Here is an 18,353-nt window from a genome sequence, read left to right on the forward strand (position 1 = left end):
TCACTACGATACATGCGTCTAAGTCTCGGAATTATAGGAAAATACCATAAGACTTTTGCCGGAGACAACTTTTTCTTATATCGAGGGGCACCGCATTTAGGACACTCATTCAACGTTGCATACTCGTTTTGAAACAAAACGCAATCGTTTGGACATGCATGTATCTTATCATAGCTCATGCCAATAGAGGACAACATCTTTTTGGCCTCATACGTTCGATTGGGAAGAACATTATCCTCTGGTAGCATATCTTTCATAAGAGCTAATAACTCTGTGAAACTTTTATCTGACCACCCATTGTCCGCCTTTAAATTGTACAACTTTAACACCGCAGACAATCTTGTGAATTTTATACAACCATCATACAACGGTTTCTCTGCATCGCTTACCAACCTTTCGAACATTTTGGGACAATCCTCAAGATCTTTTTCAAGCGCTCCTGCAATCTCTTCGAATCGATCATAATCGTATGTGTCTGTGCAATCGTCATTTGAAGCATACGTCGTATTAAACCTCGATTCAACATTCCCGTTACTTTTCTCACCATGCAAATTCCAACATGTATAACTTCTATCAATTCCAAACCGTAGTAAATGCGATGCCAACTGATCCCCGTCAACCTGACCCCCATAACAGCAACCCAAGCAAGGACACGTCATTCGAATCAGGTCTTCAGCGTGCGTAACCGCAAACTTAACGAATTCCCATACCCCTTTCTCGTACTCTTTCGACAATCGGTTTGAATGCATCCATGTCTTATCCATGTCTTAATTAAGCTAAACAAAAACAACTAATTATTAAGGCACAAAACGGTATAATGCGTTTATGTCAAAACCAGTAATAAAACGCAGCATATTCACACAATTTCAGATAAATTCATCACAATACCAGTATTTTGAGAAAGAAATTTACTTCAGATTTTACCGAACTCAAGAAAACGCAGAGAATGAGCGATGTACGTCGAACTAGGCCGGAAAACGCTGCTAATTCAAAGGAAAGAAAACTTATATTATAAAAAATTTCATTCAATACAAACCGACTCAACCACTAATTACATATCATTCATAAGTAGAGAAGTAAGCAACTGATTAAAGTGGAAACGATCCATCATAGCAGTTCATTCAAAGCACAAATAATTACTTTGGCGAGAGAGAACAATTAATTACCTGTATAGACGTAAGCAACTTCTAGACCCACACAATGTAAGATTCTTGAAAACGATCCAATTTTCATTCTTCACAAGTAACCCCTATAGAAAATTCGCAAAGTTAGAAAACACCAAGACAAAATCACCTTTAAAAGTGACTTAAACACCAAGACAAAATCAACATCGATACACAAGTATGAACAAACTCATGTTGTTTAAATTAAATTCAAAGAATGAACCAAACAAGAATCAAAATGAGGTCTTATCATGCTACTAAAATCCAGACAGCCATGTACCTAGACTTGGCAAATTTAGTAAAAACTTTTTATTCTAATGGAGCATTTAGGAATGAAAACTTTAGGTATTTCTAAAGTGAAGATTGTTTTTGAGACATAATCTGTAACTATAAAAATGTAAAAAGAGGAGTATATAAAAGGATTAAACTATATATTTTGTGGTATATTCAATCATGAAACCGTAATTTTTGCCTAGTAATTTCTTTTATAAGCCAACTATTAGTTTTAACTATGATCTAGACAGAACCTGAAGCATTATTAATGCATTCTTCATATTTTCATGAATCAGACTATAGTCTTATCGATGCATTCTTCACATTTTTCATGTATCAAAACATGATTCTTCCACAAAATAACAAATATAAGGAAAAATATGTAAAAAAAATCTTAATCATAAATTCATTGACTAAGCCTCCTAACAGGAAGTGCAGGTGCAGCATTAGTAGGATTATCCATATGTATAACTATGTTTTGTTTCAAGTACAAGTAAAAAAAGAATAACAAAGAAATTGAAGCGTTCTTAAAAACCCATGATGCCTTTAGTGTTAGAAGATACAAATTTTCACACATAAAGAAAATGACCAGCAACTTTAAAGAAATCACAACATCTTTTTAACATTCACGTTCACTAATTTGCACCCAACCTTTCTTTGTGGTGAGAATTCTGTCTTTGGGTTGGGTTAGGATTCTGTCTTTGTGGTCATAAAAAATGCCTAATTTCCAGCACAGATTTTTGTTCAACAGATTTCCAACACAAAACCCTAAAACTACAACAGACCCATTCATTAATACAGAAAATTCTTATTCAAGAATGAAAAAGTTGAAACATGAATTTCTCTAGGGTTTATTATTGGAATAGGACTAACTAACCTTCACAAAGAGAAACTGGTTGATAGAACAGCGACGGCGGCGGCGAGCAGACGTTGCGTGGTGGTCGGCGCTGTGGAGGTTGGCTGCGGCGAGCAGACGTAGCGTGGTGGTCGGCCCTGTGGAGGTTGGCGCTGTAGCGTTTGTTAGTGAGAACAGTGAGGGCAAGAAGAACGATGAAGAATAATGAAAGACAAAATGCGTTTGTTTTAATTTGTTTAAAAAATTTAATTTTAAAATGAGCTACGCCAGCGCTTTTCAAAAGCGCTTTCATAGGTGCCCTATACCAGCGCTTTCTCCCTAAAAGCGCTTTCGTACCCTATACTTATACCAGCACTTTTAAAAGCGCTTTCATATCTACCCCTATAGCAGCGCTTTTATAAAGTGCTTTCTTAAGGTGTCCTATACCAGCGCTTTTAGAAAGCGCTTTCGTAGACACCCCCTATACCAGCGCTTTTTTAGCGCTTTATTCCCTTGTTTTTCAGGTTTGTTTTTAGTGAAACCTATAGCAGCGCTTTTCCCAAAAGCGCTTTCGTAGCTGTGCTGCTAAAAGACAAATTTGGCATAGTGAATATTGAAAAGGCAAAAGAAGTAAAAAAACCAAGTGTGTGATCGTGGAAGATAGTGGAATTTTTTTTGATGAAGAAATAGGGTGGATACGAGCCCTATTTATAGATTTGAAAATTAGTTCAAAACACCAAAAAAGGAAATCACCCAACATAATAAGCCTAAAGTTTGATATTTTGAAAGAGAATTTCTATAAAGACTCCCCCTCTCTTCTTGGTCACCCTTGCTGAAATTCCCCAAACGCCCCTTTAATTTGGAAATGAACTTCCGAAGTTGGAAAAAAGAGTGATTTCGGAAGTACATTTCCGAAATCACTTTTTTTTAACGTAAAAAAAATTTCGGAAATGCATTTTCGAAATAATGCGCGTTTGGCTGTTTAAACAAAACAGCCTCCCCCCATTTCCATTTACCCTAAATCTTTCAAACTTTCCAAATTTCTTCTCAACCATTTGTATAACCACCAAAGGCAAATTCAAAGACCATCAAAGGCTACTCCAAAGGCTCTCAAACTACTTCTAAAGCACCTCCAACAACATCTCAAATTTGTAACTTTTCAAAACTTTCAATTTAGAATTTAAATTGATATTAGGGGTGTTAGAAATTAGTATAATATAGTACATTTTAGTTATTATATGTCACTGGATGTGTTAGGGGTGTTAGAAAATAGTAAAAATTTCATTTTGATGCATTAGGGCAAGGATTTGAATTTCTGCAAAAATGGAGTTCGCAGGGGGCTTGTGTAAAGGAAGAATTTGAAGAGGTTCTATCATCAACCGGATGTGGGGATGGTATTACCAAGGTTGCGATTGGAATGAGAAATAATGTGAAAATATGTTATACCCCAGAATTTGCCCGCATCTTTTTTTCAAAAAAAGAAGGCAACAGACTTCTGTCTAAAAATTGGGAGTTTTATATAATCTTGGATTTTATTTCATAAATATTCTGATTATATGAATACTCAGTTTTTAGAATGTTTTTTGTACGGTATTTTGGTTCACTGTTGAATTTACTCTTACACAAACGCCAAATACTGTTTATCACTTCATACACTGTTTATTTGAGATTTATTTTCAGATAAATGATACTGACACAGTTGGAACAAAATTAAATTTTGCAGGCACAGAGTCCGGGGTTTCAGATCATACTAGTAACAATTAAGTTATTATTGGTTTTGTTTCCCATTAATTTTTTATACTATATTCTTTTTCCAAATCTCTTTCTTTCTTTTCAAAATCTCTTTCTTTCTTTTCAAATCTCTTTCTTTCAAATCAAATCCTAACTTTATTCTACTATCATTCAAACTTTCCTTTTACGTTACCACTTCATTCCCCAACGTCTCCATCCCTCTTTTTACTCTATAGATACCCCTCATTTTTTCCATAAATTCTCATATCAAATTTCACTTATCTCCCAAATTCCTATCATATTATCTCCTAATCATTTCCTCTTCTTCCCCGACAAAAATGGCAAAGTGGGTGGATACGTTTTTTCTTGTGGTCATCACTGTTTTTGTGGTGATCATGTCCTTTTTCTGTCTGCATAGTCCTGAAAAATGCGGACCTGGGATGTTTACACTCCCGTATATCTATATTCTGTTGTTTATAGCATGGGTTTTTAATCGTCATACTTAAAGTTTGTCGTATCTGTCGCTTTCAAGTAATGTACCGTTCATTATATTTGTCATACTGTTCGTTATATTTTTTATGTAATATTTGTACTGTCAGTATTAAATATTGTACTATCTGTTGTACCATCGTTTAATTAGTAAGATAACATTATGCGTGTTTATTGCAAGTTAAATTTTTATTTCTGTGCATTAAATCCTTTTCAATATTATTATCAGTAATTTCGTTCGCGTACAGTATATTTTATTTATTTATTATGTTTGTGTTTTTCTAACAAACCATGTAAATAATTTTTCACCATTAACACAACAAAAACAAAAAGAAAAATTAACTTTAACTATTAAGTTTTCACTTTAATTGTTACGTTAATACCCGGACAGCCAGTTACCAGTCAAACCCGCTGACAGCGCAATTCTCCGTGTTTGTACCGTCAGTCAAATAAATCTTTCACATTTCAAATTTCCAAGATTTTTGTTCTAGAAGTCTTCTGATAATCACAAGATCAGCAGAGACTCAACACTGCACAAAAATCAGGTACGCCTAACTGTCTCCTACACAAACAGTCCCTAACTAGGGTTTTTGTTTTTTTTCTTCAGGAGAACGAGTTTTTGAGACCTCAAATGGATTTAATGGATCTCCATATGTCTCAAAGTACCACCAGACAAATTTTCAAACTTCGATTCGCTCGGACGCACAGTCAACAGCTCAAACAGTCAACAGACGACCAGTTTGACCAAAAAGTCAACAGACAGTCAAAAATGCAATTTTTTGTCAACATCCATATTTTGTCAAAAGATTCATCATTTGATCAATGGTTGATCAAAATTCATCAAGAAAAGTTCAAAAATCGACAAAACTCCAAGTTTCAAAATTAGGGTTTTCTCCTAAAAAGTCAACTGCACTTTACCGGCCATAACTCTCTCCTCGTTCATCCGAAAAATTCCAACCAAAGCTTATTTTGAAGGAAATTCAATTATATTTCAAATAGAATTGGTCTCATGGTCATTGGATTTGCCATTTGGGAAATATGAGCCAAGACATTACAGGTCATTTTCAAACTCAACAAAAAGCAGTTTTTTTGTCAAAGCCCATAACATCAAGATAACTTCTCCAAATGCAAAAAAGCTTCCAAAGTGGCTTGTAGAGGACATCTTGAGGATTCTAAAAAGTACAAGAACTCCTTCATATGTTCAAAATTGAGGGAGTTATGCCTTGTTGAAGTTGGCCCTTTTTTGGGAAAATACATGAAACTAACATTGACCAAATTTGTTTTTTTCCAAAAGGGCCCAAGCATTTGTGATCCAAACATGTTCCTAAGGATGCTTAAGGCCACCCACGACCAATCTTAGGCCCATGACATTTTTATTTCTTTTTTGATTTAATTTTATTTCATTTAAAATTAAATTAAAAAAGAAATTCTTCAAGATAATTATCCAAGGCTTTGTCTCTAGTATGAGTTGCCAAGGTTGATTCAAATGATGGAGCAGAGAGGTACAGAAGACCTATGGCAAGAGGGGTGAAGAAAATTGAAGCCATGGCCAAGTTTTTCAAAGGTTTTTACTAATAAAAAACTCAAAAAATCAAAACACTCATGTATACAAGAAAAGCTTGGCTCATGGAGTCTATCTGATTCAAATCACTGCCTATAAGTACATGAGCCCAAGAACATCAAAAGGACACGAAATCAGAGCCAAAGGAATCCAATTTTCACACTTGAAATTTTCAAAGAAATTTAAAATTCGAATTCTGAGTTTAAGCACAATTCAGGTCCAAATAATTATCCAAACACAATCCTCAAGCAATTCTGAAACTATCCCAATCATTTCCAACAATCAAAACACCCTGAACCAAGCACTAAAGCTCACGGTTTGTTCAAACAAAAATTGACAAAAATACAATTGTACATGCATATTTAACACGATGTAATCATATATTTAAGTTTGGTTTGATGTTCTGATCATTTCTGGAAACTTAATTAAGGTTTGGTCACGTATTCATGAAGTTACCATTTTAGGGTTCTTGAGCTCTATTTTAGGGTTTTTCGTTTAAGGCAAAACCAGACAAAACTAAGGCCATGGTTGTGATCAGTGAACCATTTGCAATCGAACCATGGCCTCGCGCCAAATTTATGACGCGTTTTACCCTTATTCGTAATGTTCAGGTGTAATAGAGTGAAACCTTTTACAGCTCTCTGCAAATGTAAGGTGTAAAAAGCTTTTTGATGAAGAAGATGAAGACGTGGCTCCCTCCCATTGGCCAGAGGGACGCGCGTGTTTTATTTTAAAATTCCTGGATCATGTGTTTTGCATGGTACGCACATGTCATGCTCCCTCGCTCCATTCACCATCTGATCAAGTCAGTCATCTAATCAAGCGCACCAGCCCTGCCAGTCCATACCATGGACTCTCCAATTAACCACACAGGATCATTTAATTTATATTTTCTATTTTATTTAATTTTCTTTGCAAAATTATTTTAAAATAGTTTTTTTAAAAAATCCAAAAAATATATAAAAAATATTTTTAGGTTGTTAAAATATTCTATTAATTTTTTACATGAAAATATTTTATTTTTCTTCATAATTGAAATATTTTGTTTAATTAATTAGATAATATTTATATATTTGTCTTTTAATTATTTCTAGCCTATCAAAAATATCTTCTTTTTATTAAATTAAGTTTATATATTATGAACTAATTTTGTACATAATTAGAATATTTTTCTCTTTAAGTTTAATTTATGTGTATAATTATTTGCATAATTATGTATAATTAACTTAATAATTTCAAAAACAATTTCAAAAATCACAACAAAAAATTAATTTTATTTTAAAATTAATTAACAAACAATTTGGACATTTTTTTTAGACTTAATTTTTTTTTAGGTTTAAATTTTATTTCTAATTTTTGACCTTTTAATTAAATTAATTATGCCTTAATTAAATCAACCAATCCAAAAAATCCAAAAATATTTTCCCTTTATCTTATTGTCATTTAAATTCATAGATAAGTGTATAGGTTGTCAAATTCATGTAAAAGCGTAGTTTACATTTCTCGCACAATCGATGTAATAGTGTAGATTTACTTTCCGCATTTTACATTCCCGCACTTTAAATTTCTGTACATATAAAACTGCGTGTATGTCAAGAATAAAAACTGAAGCACTAGATCACTAATCTCAAGACAAAAAAAATATCTGAATCTAAATACACAATCACACTTGCACTGATTAGGGTAATCCCTCTGTTACTTTTTTTTTCAAAACCAATCTTACTGTTTTAAATGCAATTCAAATTTTCTGTCTGTATCCAGTTAAGAAAAATTTTCTAAAGAAATGGGAAAGAACCTTATTAACTTAGGGTATACCTCCTAATTTCTTGCTCAAATAAAAGAAAAAATCAAAAACAACAAAAGTTCTCACACATTGTATATATTCAAACAAGGATCATTACGAAGTTAAAAATCTTTTTTTCAAACCATCAAAACATCTTTCGAAAGATAAATAATTTGTATACATCCGCACAAGGATCATTACAAAGTTAATTCTTTACAAAAATATTTAAAACCACATACAAGCATTTCAAGCAAAACAAACGATTCAAACAAGTGAGCTAAGCAATTAAGAGCCCATGGATAACCATGGATACAAAGGGTGCTAACACCTTCCCTTTGTATAACCTACCCTCGAACCCAAAATCTCTTTAAGGTCTTTTTCTGTTTCTTTTATAAACCTTTCCTTAATTGGATAAAATAAAAGTCTGTAGCGACTCTCTGATTTCCACAACGCAAAAAAAATAAAAAAAGAAGAGTCAGTTCACATCCCACAAAAACCGAGGCGAAATAATATATGAATCATCAATGTTGTGAGATTTAAGGAAAAACTAGGGATTTATGAATGTGGTTGAAGTCCTCTACATGGATAAAGACTTCAATTGGAACGAGACGAATTGTAATGTGCTTGGTATATTATCATTTTTGAGTTGGAGGATGGTTAAATTTTGTATGATGCTAAGTGAGTGTGAAATAAACTATGCAATATGTTGAGCGTTGGTGCCTCATCGACAAGATGGAACGAGAGGAAAATTATGGAAGGAATTATAAACCTCAAAGGAGATTATCGAATTATGGTGCTTCGGTGACTTGAGTGCAAGTTCTAAAGGAATGCTATTATAGTTTGGTAACGATGGTTTATACTCTGTTATGGTTGTCAGTTGTCCATTGACAAATTGAGGAACTGATCACCCTTAATCTCTTGTCGATAGTATACGAGATCTTATTGGACGTGATAGACTTGTCTTACTATCTTAATAGTGTGTAAAGTGATTGATGTTATATCGCGAGGATAGTCGCTCACCAGTTTGTGTGAATTAGTCGAGAAGTGGCTAGGGAAGAGTTGAGACGTATTGAACAATTCGGAGTAGAAGGTATATATGCGAGCTAATGTTGCAAAGTGAAAGATTGGGAATATCAAAGTGAACAACGATTTTATGGTGGATGTTAAAGAAAGCCCGAAACTAGATTGAAACTTGTAAACCAGATAGTTGAAGGAGATTTAATTTGGACGATGACTTAAGATGGATGATCAGGGTTGTGTAGATGGAGCGTGATGTGGCGCAGTTGCTATGCGTACGACTCGTTAGCAGTGAAGAATTAAAATATCAGAAACCTATGGGAATGATATATCTTGATCTACATGTTTGATTTGTTGGATTGTTTATATAAGGATGTTGTGTCAGGGCACTATGGTTTCTATTAAACAATTGCTTATTTTGTAAGAATATTATTGTGGTTGTTGGTTGAAGGTGAGTTGTGTGTATATTTGTTGAGTTACACTGTTAAGTTAATGTTATATTGATTTTGTTACCATTATCGTGATGTTGTTGTTGATTTCCGTAAATAATGAATAATACTCCATAATATGACGAAGTTAATTATGTTGGTTATATTGATGTCACTATAAGGGTAATATGAAGATGCGGATAGAGTTGTTGATATTATATTGATAATTGACATCCATATATCTATGGGAATGAAATTGTGTATGTGTCTTGGTGTTGAAAATGTTGTTAAGATGATAATGTGATGTTGCATATCCAAGTATAAGTGTGCTGTTGTTATTAATTTAACATTTATGTCGCGAAGGTGTTAACTATTTAGCATGTGTGTATTTTATTGAGATCGTGTTGATCTATTGTTATGTCTGGGAAGTAGTCGTCGAAATGTTGTCAAATGCAACTTGGGGTCAGAGAGTTAGATGTGAAATTCGCGTTAAGAATGGTAATATCAAGTGGATTTTCGAGGACGAAAATATTCTAAGTGGGGGAGAGTTGTAACGCCAGTTAATTTAATTAAATGTTTTTGAATTATTTGTTGAAATGTTGTGCTATGTTAGTATAAGTTTCTAGGTTGCTATTAGTTGGTTAATTAGTTGATAAATATTAGTAATAACATTAGAATATTAATAAGATTAATTGTTGGGCCAGTTTTGGTGGTAGAATGCAGTAAAGGTGGGGTGTGTTGTTAAGCCCACTAAAAATAATAAAAATGGTGAAGTTTAGGTTAATTAAAAATTAGGTTAATTAGAAAGAGGAAGAGGAAGAATTGGAGAATGGATTCGTAAGAAAGTTGGAGAAAAGAGGAAAAAGAGGCAAAGTCTAGAAGTTAGGGCAAAGCTAAATTCGATCGTAGAATTGTAGAGCGGCCTTCAATCCAAGGTAAGGGTGGGGTTCTGACTCTATAATGGGGTTTATGATAGATACTATGTAGGGATTGGGTCTGTATAATTGTTGTTGTGTGTATAATTGCTACTGTGGAATATGTCGAATCTCTGTTAGTTTCCCCTATCGAATTATTATAATGGTGTCAGTTGTTGTTTCTGGAAATAGTGTTGGCTATGTCATGAATTTTTGATGCCGTTATAGTATTACAAAACTGATAATCCTGGATGTTGGAAATAATTTAAGATATTATAGTTGAGTTATTACTGTAATGTGATTCTATGTTGTTTTGGTTGAGTTTAATAAAAAAAGTAGGAATTTACGAGTCGAAGGAAGTCTAAAGTCTGGAAATTAAAAGAATTGGTGCGTCGCGGGCACCATAGGAATTAGGTGGCGACTACCACCATAAAAGAGAAGTGGGGGCGGGTGCCACCCTTAATATAAAACTAACTGGTGGGGGCCACTATATAGGGAAAGGGCGGCTGCCCCTATGTGAGAAAGAGGAAGGGGCGCCCATCTCTTAGATGATAAAGAGAGAGTGGTGCTATTCACTAGGTAGTGTGGTGAGTGCTCCCAGGTAGTATGGTGAGTGCCCTCATCTTCATAGTGCTTTTGTAGTTCCTATTAGTATTAATATGAATTCATGTACATGTAGTAGTTATTAGAAATCATTTCCTAATTAAATTAGAGTGATAATTAATTATGGTGATATATAATGATGGAAGTACATGTAGTTGATGGAAAATAATGTGGCAACATTAGCAAGAGATAACTAGCAGAAAAATGTGACACTAAGTAATACAATAACATTCATATGAAAGTTATGAATACTTTCATCATCCTTCATCCTTAAATTTTAAAATTGAGTGATTAGAAGCTAGAGTCTTGACATCTTCGCTTTGGATGTGCCTTCGTTAGCAGTTTTAAGAATTTCCCATGCATCCTTGGCTACTTCACATGTGTTCACCAACTTGAAGATGTTCTTGTCAATTCCATTGAAGATGACATTTAGGGCTTTAAAATTTCCAAGAGCTAGTTCATCCTCTTATTTGTCCCAGTCATCTTCAGGCTTTAGCTCAGTAGTGAGTTGTTTATCTGCTCCCACAACAACAGGATGCTTCCATCTTTTCAAAACTGCCTTCCAAGCCCCGCTGTCTATGGATTTCAGGAAGACCACCAAACAAGGTTTCCAGTAGTCATAATTGCTTCCATCCATAACAGGTGGTCTATTCAAAAATCCTCCTTCCTTGTCCATCGTACCAGAATGTAACTTCCCTAGATCTCACCCAGATGCAGAGCAAGATGTCTGCTCTGATACCAATTGAAATTTTGGTATCAGATATGTGATGTCAAATGAGATGTCACAACACAAATATCTATTGATAAAGTTTATGGAACAAGATTGCAGTAGTAATGAAAAATAGTGCAGAAAGGTAAAAGACACAAGGAATTATTTACCCAGTTCGATGACAAACACACCTACTCTGGGTGCTACCAAGCTTAGGATGAAATCAATATACGATAGTATCAATTTGAAGTTTAGCTCCCCCGTTTACGACTTCTCACTTAATCACTACCCTTCCTATGACTTCTACCTAAGACTCGCCTAGGTATGAGGCACTCCTCAAATCCCCACAGTCACAAGCCGTGATAAACATCACAAACAATTAAAAGTAGAAGACACTCTTCCAAGATACACAATTCTCAATGCTTAAAAGCTTATGAGAACTGACACTACTCTCCTTACTTAAAAGCTTCGGAGATTAAACAACATTCAACACCTACAGGTTTGTGAATGAACACACATGGAACTTACAGCACAACTAAAATAAGGATTCCTAGAACCCTAAAAATAAAAATGTCAGTTCCACTCAAAACTAGGTTTAGGCTAGTCTATTTAAAGAATTAGTATTGAATGAATTGGGCCTAAAACCGCACCAAGGAGGCTGCACAAAGTCTGTTGCTTGATCTCCAAGAAAATAGGTTTTCAATCCAATCTTTCCTAAATTGTCTCCAATTATAGGGATTGTGAAAACCAACAAATATCTCCGATTGAATCGATCTTGGATACACAAAATCTAACTGAATATTCCACAATATTCCGTAGCTAATAAAATAGCTGATATAATTGACAAATCAGCTCCAACAAACACGCTCCAGAATACACGATGTCATACTTGTCATATTGTGACATCTTGTTCAACATGTTGAAAACTGTATGAAATGACATTTTATTTAACATGTTTCAGCTTGGTTGGTTTTACCAAAATGCATGTTAATCTTAGAGAAACTACACTAACAATAAGACTTCAATAGAACTTCTAACACTATTTGTTCCACCATTTTGAGTACGTCTCACAATTGCTACTCCTTTCTTGACTGTCCTTGTAATATAAATAGAAAAAGTAGAGACAATAACAGATATCATAGGAGAAATCACAGCCGCCCAAGAAAGATTCTTTTTCTTCTTAGCAATATACTTTGTTGTAAGAAGGAAATCCAAGAATGATACTCCAATTACTATTTTAGGCCAATTTCAGCCGTGGTGGGTTGCATCAAAAACCGATCTATTGACATAAATAATATCAGTTTTCTTAATGAAATCTTTTATGCCAAGAAAACCTTTAAGTTGTTGGAGTGCAATAGTAACGGCAGCTCCAGCCATGAATTTTCCATGTGAGTAACTTCTGGAAAAAAAGTCGCAATAAATGCGAGACACAAATATTCATGACTTTTGAAGTCACTAATCTCATATGTTAGCAAGTTTCCTAGCAAGAAAGACATAATAACTACTAGTGCTATTGCAATATCTCTTAAACTTTCCATAAAAGCATAGACAAGAGGAGCAACAAAACTTGTATCTGGATTCATGGATTTTTTAGGATCAATCTCGCCAAAGAGGTTTCCTAGTTGTGCAATAGCCACTTGCAAAGTCTTGCTATTGGTAAAAATGATGGCGAAGTAGTCCTTCTTTAGAAAAATAAAACACATGAAGAATATTCCCATGAAAAGAGATTGAGTGACTGTCACATAGATGGGGTATTTAGCACCTCTTGGATGTCGAAGTCCAATGGAGATCACGTCTTCCTGTCCATTGTAATTCATGCATATAGAGATGGAGGTTTAGCGGAGGAAAATTTTGAGATTAAGCCATTAATTAACTTAACTCGTAAAAAGCAAGTGTCGCCACCGAACTTTATTATTTCTAAAAGAGAAAGGGAAAAAATCGATAAAACCCACAAATAAAAATCTCAGTAAGGGGGTTGGTTATGCAAAGGGAAGGTGTTAACACCCCTCACATCTGTGGTACTCCACAAGAACCTTTTGAAAATATGTGTTATGTTAAAACCATTTTTGTTTGCTAAATAAGAAAGAAAATAAAAAAAGAAAAGAAATATCATTTACAAAAGTTTGTTCGGGAAGACATAACATCTCGTGCCTACATACCTCCTCTATGCAATGGAGAAGTCAGAGCATTTGTAGTTTTGCTCCAAGGTTTTGGAAAAGGATTTTATTGAAAACAGTTTTAAAAGAAAAGAGAGTGCAAGTGCACCAAAGAGTTTTAAAAGAAGTCACTCGACAAAAGTCAAGGTTTTATTATGAAAAGAGTTTTCAAAACAGGTTGATGGCGATGAACGATGCAAGTTTCAAAGAATTGGTTGGGGCTTGGTATATGGACCAAGTAATGCGGGGGTGAACAATTTATTTAAAAAAGAAGATGAAAGAAGTAAATGAAAGATACACACACATACAGGTAAAATCCATACAAACAAGCATAAACGTTCAAACATAAAGGAATGAACATGAAAGGGATAAAATAAGAGTGTACTTGAACTAGTCAAAGACTAGCCTCTAAACGACTAACTAGAACGATTGACCGAGTAGGTCTCATTTTAGCACTCCCAGGGAGCAAGCGGTGCAAGTGTGCATTGTGTAAGTACGGTTGACGGCGATGCGTGAAGTGCAATCGATTTATGGTAGAAAATGGCTAAGAACCTAATATTCTTTATTTTGAAGAAACGGTTAAAAGCATGCAAGAAATAATAAAAAAAAACCGATAAAGGAAAACGGTAAAATTATTAGAAGGCTTCGGGGATGGGGATTATAAACTTATCAAATGGGGATGAAATTAAACTATGAATTATTACAAACCCAAATGAAAATTAAAGCAAAAAATAATAAGAATAATATATACACGAATTAACAAGAGCTTATAAATGTCCATAAATCCAAGAGCCTCAATATATAAAATGATGCATAAATGATAAAAAATACTAACAAATATTAATCAAGATTAACTAAAGAATACTAAAAGAAAATTAAAATTAATGACATGTTTTTGTGTTTTTTAATATGGAAGATAAAACCTAATTCTAATTTTTTTTAAATCATTAATTAAAATAAAAATAAAAAATATTAAACATTAGAAATGAGAACAATAAAATGGACTTCATAAAACAGTAAAAGGAGGTGCAAATATAAAGAGGGCGTTGGACCTTGCATCAGGCAGGCCCAAAGAGAAAGTAAATCTTCCCCTAGAAAGGGGTGTGTACAGTCAACATGGGTGTGTATGGCAATAAGAATTCAATGGGCCATAGAAGATTCGGCCCAAAGCAAATGTTATCAACCAATAAAAAGAAAAGAAAAAGTGGAACAACGCAAGGGTGTATATAGTAAACCGTATCTAGGTAATTGGATTAAAAGCCAAACTAAATTTGAATTAAAGTGTTGCACCCTCAAATTTTCCTTCACATATTCAAGATAATTTGTCTCAATACATCTCCTTAAGCTCATAGGGTCACTAATTGTTCAAAAATATACAAGAATTTGGCATACACACCCTTATTCTAAGCAATAGGCCTCCAATTAGGGTTTTGGTTCCCTCAAGGAAATGAAACTTCCAAGGCCTCAAGTGGACTTCAGAGTACCTCATATGTCTCAAAGTATCTCCCTTCCAAGTTTCAAGACTCACAGTGCAAGATTGCCCAGTCAATTGCTCAAATGGTCAACAATCGATTGTGTTAGACCTAAAAGTCAACTATATGGTCAATGTAATATCAAACTTCAAGATTTTTGGTCAACATCAAGGATTTGAGGTCACATTCATCATTTGACCAAGGATTGATCATGATTCCTCAAGGAAATATCAAAGATCATCAAAAGTCAGAGTTACTAAATTAGGGTTTTTAGGCAAAAGTCAACTGAACTTTGACCAAGCATAACTTTCACATGCTTCATCAGAAATTCCACAACCAAAGCTCATCTTGAAGGAAATTCAATCCCCTATAGCCTTATCTCCTTAAAAGAAAGGCCACATACTTCATTTGAGAGATATAGGCCAAACATTACAGGTCATTTTGAAAGTCAACAAACACAATTCTTTTGTCAAAGCAATTTACATGAAGGTAAAAGCTCCAAATGAACAAGTGACCACCAAGAGGTTGTAGTGGACATTAAGAGTTTTCTAAAAACTCCAAGAACACCTTAACATGATAAGAATTGATCAAGATATGAGTGATGCAAGTTGAGCTATTTTCAAGAAGTGCATGAAACCCTAATTGAGCAAAACTTGGATTTTGGACTAATGGGCCTAAGATTTGGACTTAATGAAGGAGTGAAAAACATTTAGAAAGGGGGGATTGAATAAGGGTTCTTTCTTTTTGGCAAATAAAAATAATGAACACAATTATTTTTATCTTGGTTCGTTTGAACTCAAACTACCTCCAGTCCACCCTCACAGGTGATTTACCTCCACTGAGGATTTAATCCACTAATAAAAAATTATTACAATGGTTCTCCACTTAGATCAACCTCTAAGTCTTCTTGAGTCTACAGATCACAACTTGATCACTGAAGGAATTTTGGTTCACAAATATATAATCAAGTAAAAGAGATTAATGTTGCTTCTAATAAAGCTATAATTACCAAGTGATTTTTCTCTTAAGATTAAAATCTAAATCTCACTAAGTATACAAAAATATTTGGACTTGAAGATGAAGATTGCTTCTTTGTTCTTGAGCTTTTAGCGTGTGAAAGGTTCAGAGTCAGATGATGAGAATATGAAAAAAAGAACATAAGCTTTCTAACATTTTTCCTTGCTGACATCTTCCTTTTATAGGCATGAGAATATGACTGTTGAACATCTCTGCATTTAATGCTTTGCGTGTACAGTACAACATTGCATTTAATATTTCACACTTTTGTCAACTACCTCGAGCCTTGCATTAACTGCTATTTTTGACTTTGCTTTTTGTAGCCATACTTCCAACGTTTCTTTTTTCAGACACAGACTAGACTTTCTAGATTTTCATCATTTGCTTCTATCCTGGATTCAGACTTTGCAAGTCTCTTTGAATATCAGAGTTTTCAGCGTTTGGTGCAGTGTTAGAACTTCAGCGCTTCAGCCTTTGGAAGTTCGTCAGAGTGTGATACCTTTAGAGCTTTAGAACTTGCTTCTGCTTGTCACGATCTAAAAACTTCAAGGCCATCTTCTGAAGTCTTCAAGATCATGTTCTTATGTGGCCATCCAGAACATCTGGGTCAGAGCATCTGAAAGCTAATGTAGTGCATACTCTTTTGTACTTTTCCTGAAATGGAAAACACAATTTATTAGAGTACCACATTGTCTTATACAAAATTCATTCCTAATGTTATCATCAAAACTAGAAAATATGATCAGAACATTTCATGTTCTAACACTTCAAACACATTTATGACCTAAATAAGGACCGATAAATCCATCCATTTATTTTTATAACCATTACTTATTTTATTTTATTCATTTAAAAACTAAATAAATTAAGTAAAATATAAAAATAAATGAATCAATTCACATGGCTGGGATTTTAATCATTTAAAATCCCAAATAACATCATAAGAGAGTCCAAAACTCGTTGGCACATGATTATGGAGAGATTGGCCAAATTTAGAAATATTTAACACATAATTCAATCAAATTTCAGTCACACCAATTACTTGAGGTCCAAGCCCATTGTTTCCCTAAAAGCTTCCCTTATAAATACTCATCACCTTCAGCATCAAAGGGGAGGGAGAAAGAGAAAGTGAATAGGGTTTCTAAGAGAAAGAACTTTCGAGAAAACTAGGGCACGTGTGAATTTTTGTTCTAGCAAGTTTCAAGGCCAACCAGGTGTTCCATTCAACTCCTGAGGGATCATACAGTAAGTCCAGGTAGTTTATAACATTCAATCATACCTGTAATTCGCATACCACAATCATCAACTTATTCATATTTTAAATTTTCGTATTCTATGTGTTGTTGTGTTTCAATGTGATTTGATGATCCTGAAAGGTTCCTGAGGTCATTTAGAACAGGCTTGGACGGTTTCATGGGAACTTGAACGCCAGAATACATATTTGCCATTGTTGAGGCCGTCTAAAGCTTTCTCTTCGGATCTTGTTATACAGGGAGTTTTAGCCAAAACCAAGCATGGATTTGGATTCAGGAGGCAATTTACAATTGAACCATGCCCTTGTGTGAAGTTTATTCATCGTATTTTGGGAGTTTGATAATTGCAGGTTTTTAGCTACAAAATAACAGCGTAGCTAAATCGTAGCAACTTTCCAGGCCCAGAAAAACGAAGAAGATGAATGCGTGGCATTTATGAGCATTACGATTGGTTCTTTAAACATAAAAGCCCAAATACAAAAAGGAGCATAACAACCATACTAATAATATAGACAATTTCTTTATAGATTCCTATGGCCTCTTAAGAACCCGTGGCAAATTTCCATAAATGCCCCTATATTTTGGATGTGCATCTCCGAATGCACATTTTTCTGGAAAAAAAATTGATTTCGGATGTGCACATCCGAAGAAACCTATTTTTTTAGAAAAAAAGTGCATTCGGAGATGCACATTCGAAGACACCTCTTTTTTTTTTTTTAAATAAGGTGAGTTCGGATGTGCACATCCGAAATAACCCATTTTTCAAAAAGGATATTTCGGAGATGCACATCCGAAATATTGTCTGATGCAGAAAACAAATAACAAACCAACAAAGCTTGGATTTATCATAAATAATCGAAATTACAAAGATAACTCAACATGAAATTAAAGTTACATATTGTTAAACAAGGGTAGTCGAGGACAACACAATATTCTGATAACGTCGGCT

The sequence above is a fragment of the Vicia villosa genome, linkage group LG7 (assembly GCF_029867415.1).
Source record: "Vicia villosa cultivar HV-30 ecotype Madison, WI linkage group LG7, Vvil1.0, whole genome shotgun sequence".
In the NCBI taxonomy this organism is placed as follows: domain Eukaryota; kingdom Viridiplantae; phylum Streptophyta; class Magnoliopsida; order Fabales; family Fabaceae; genus Vicia; species Vicia villosa.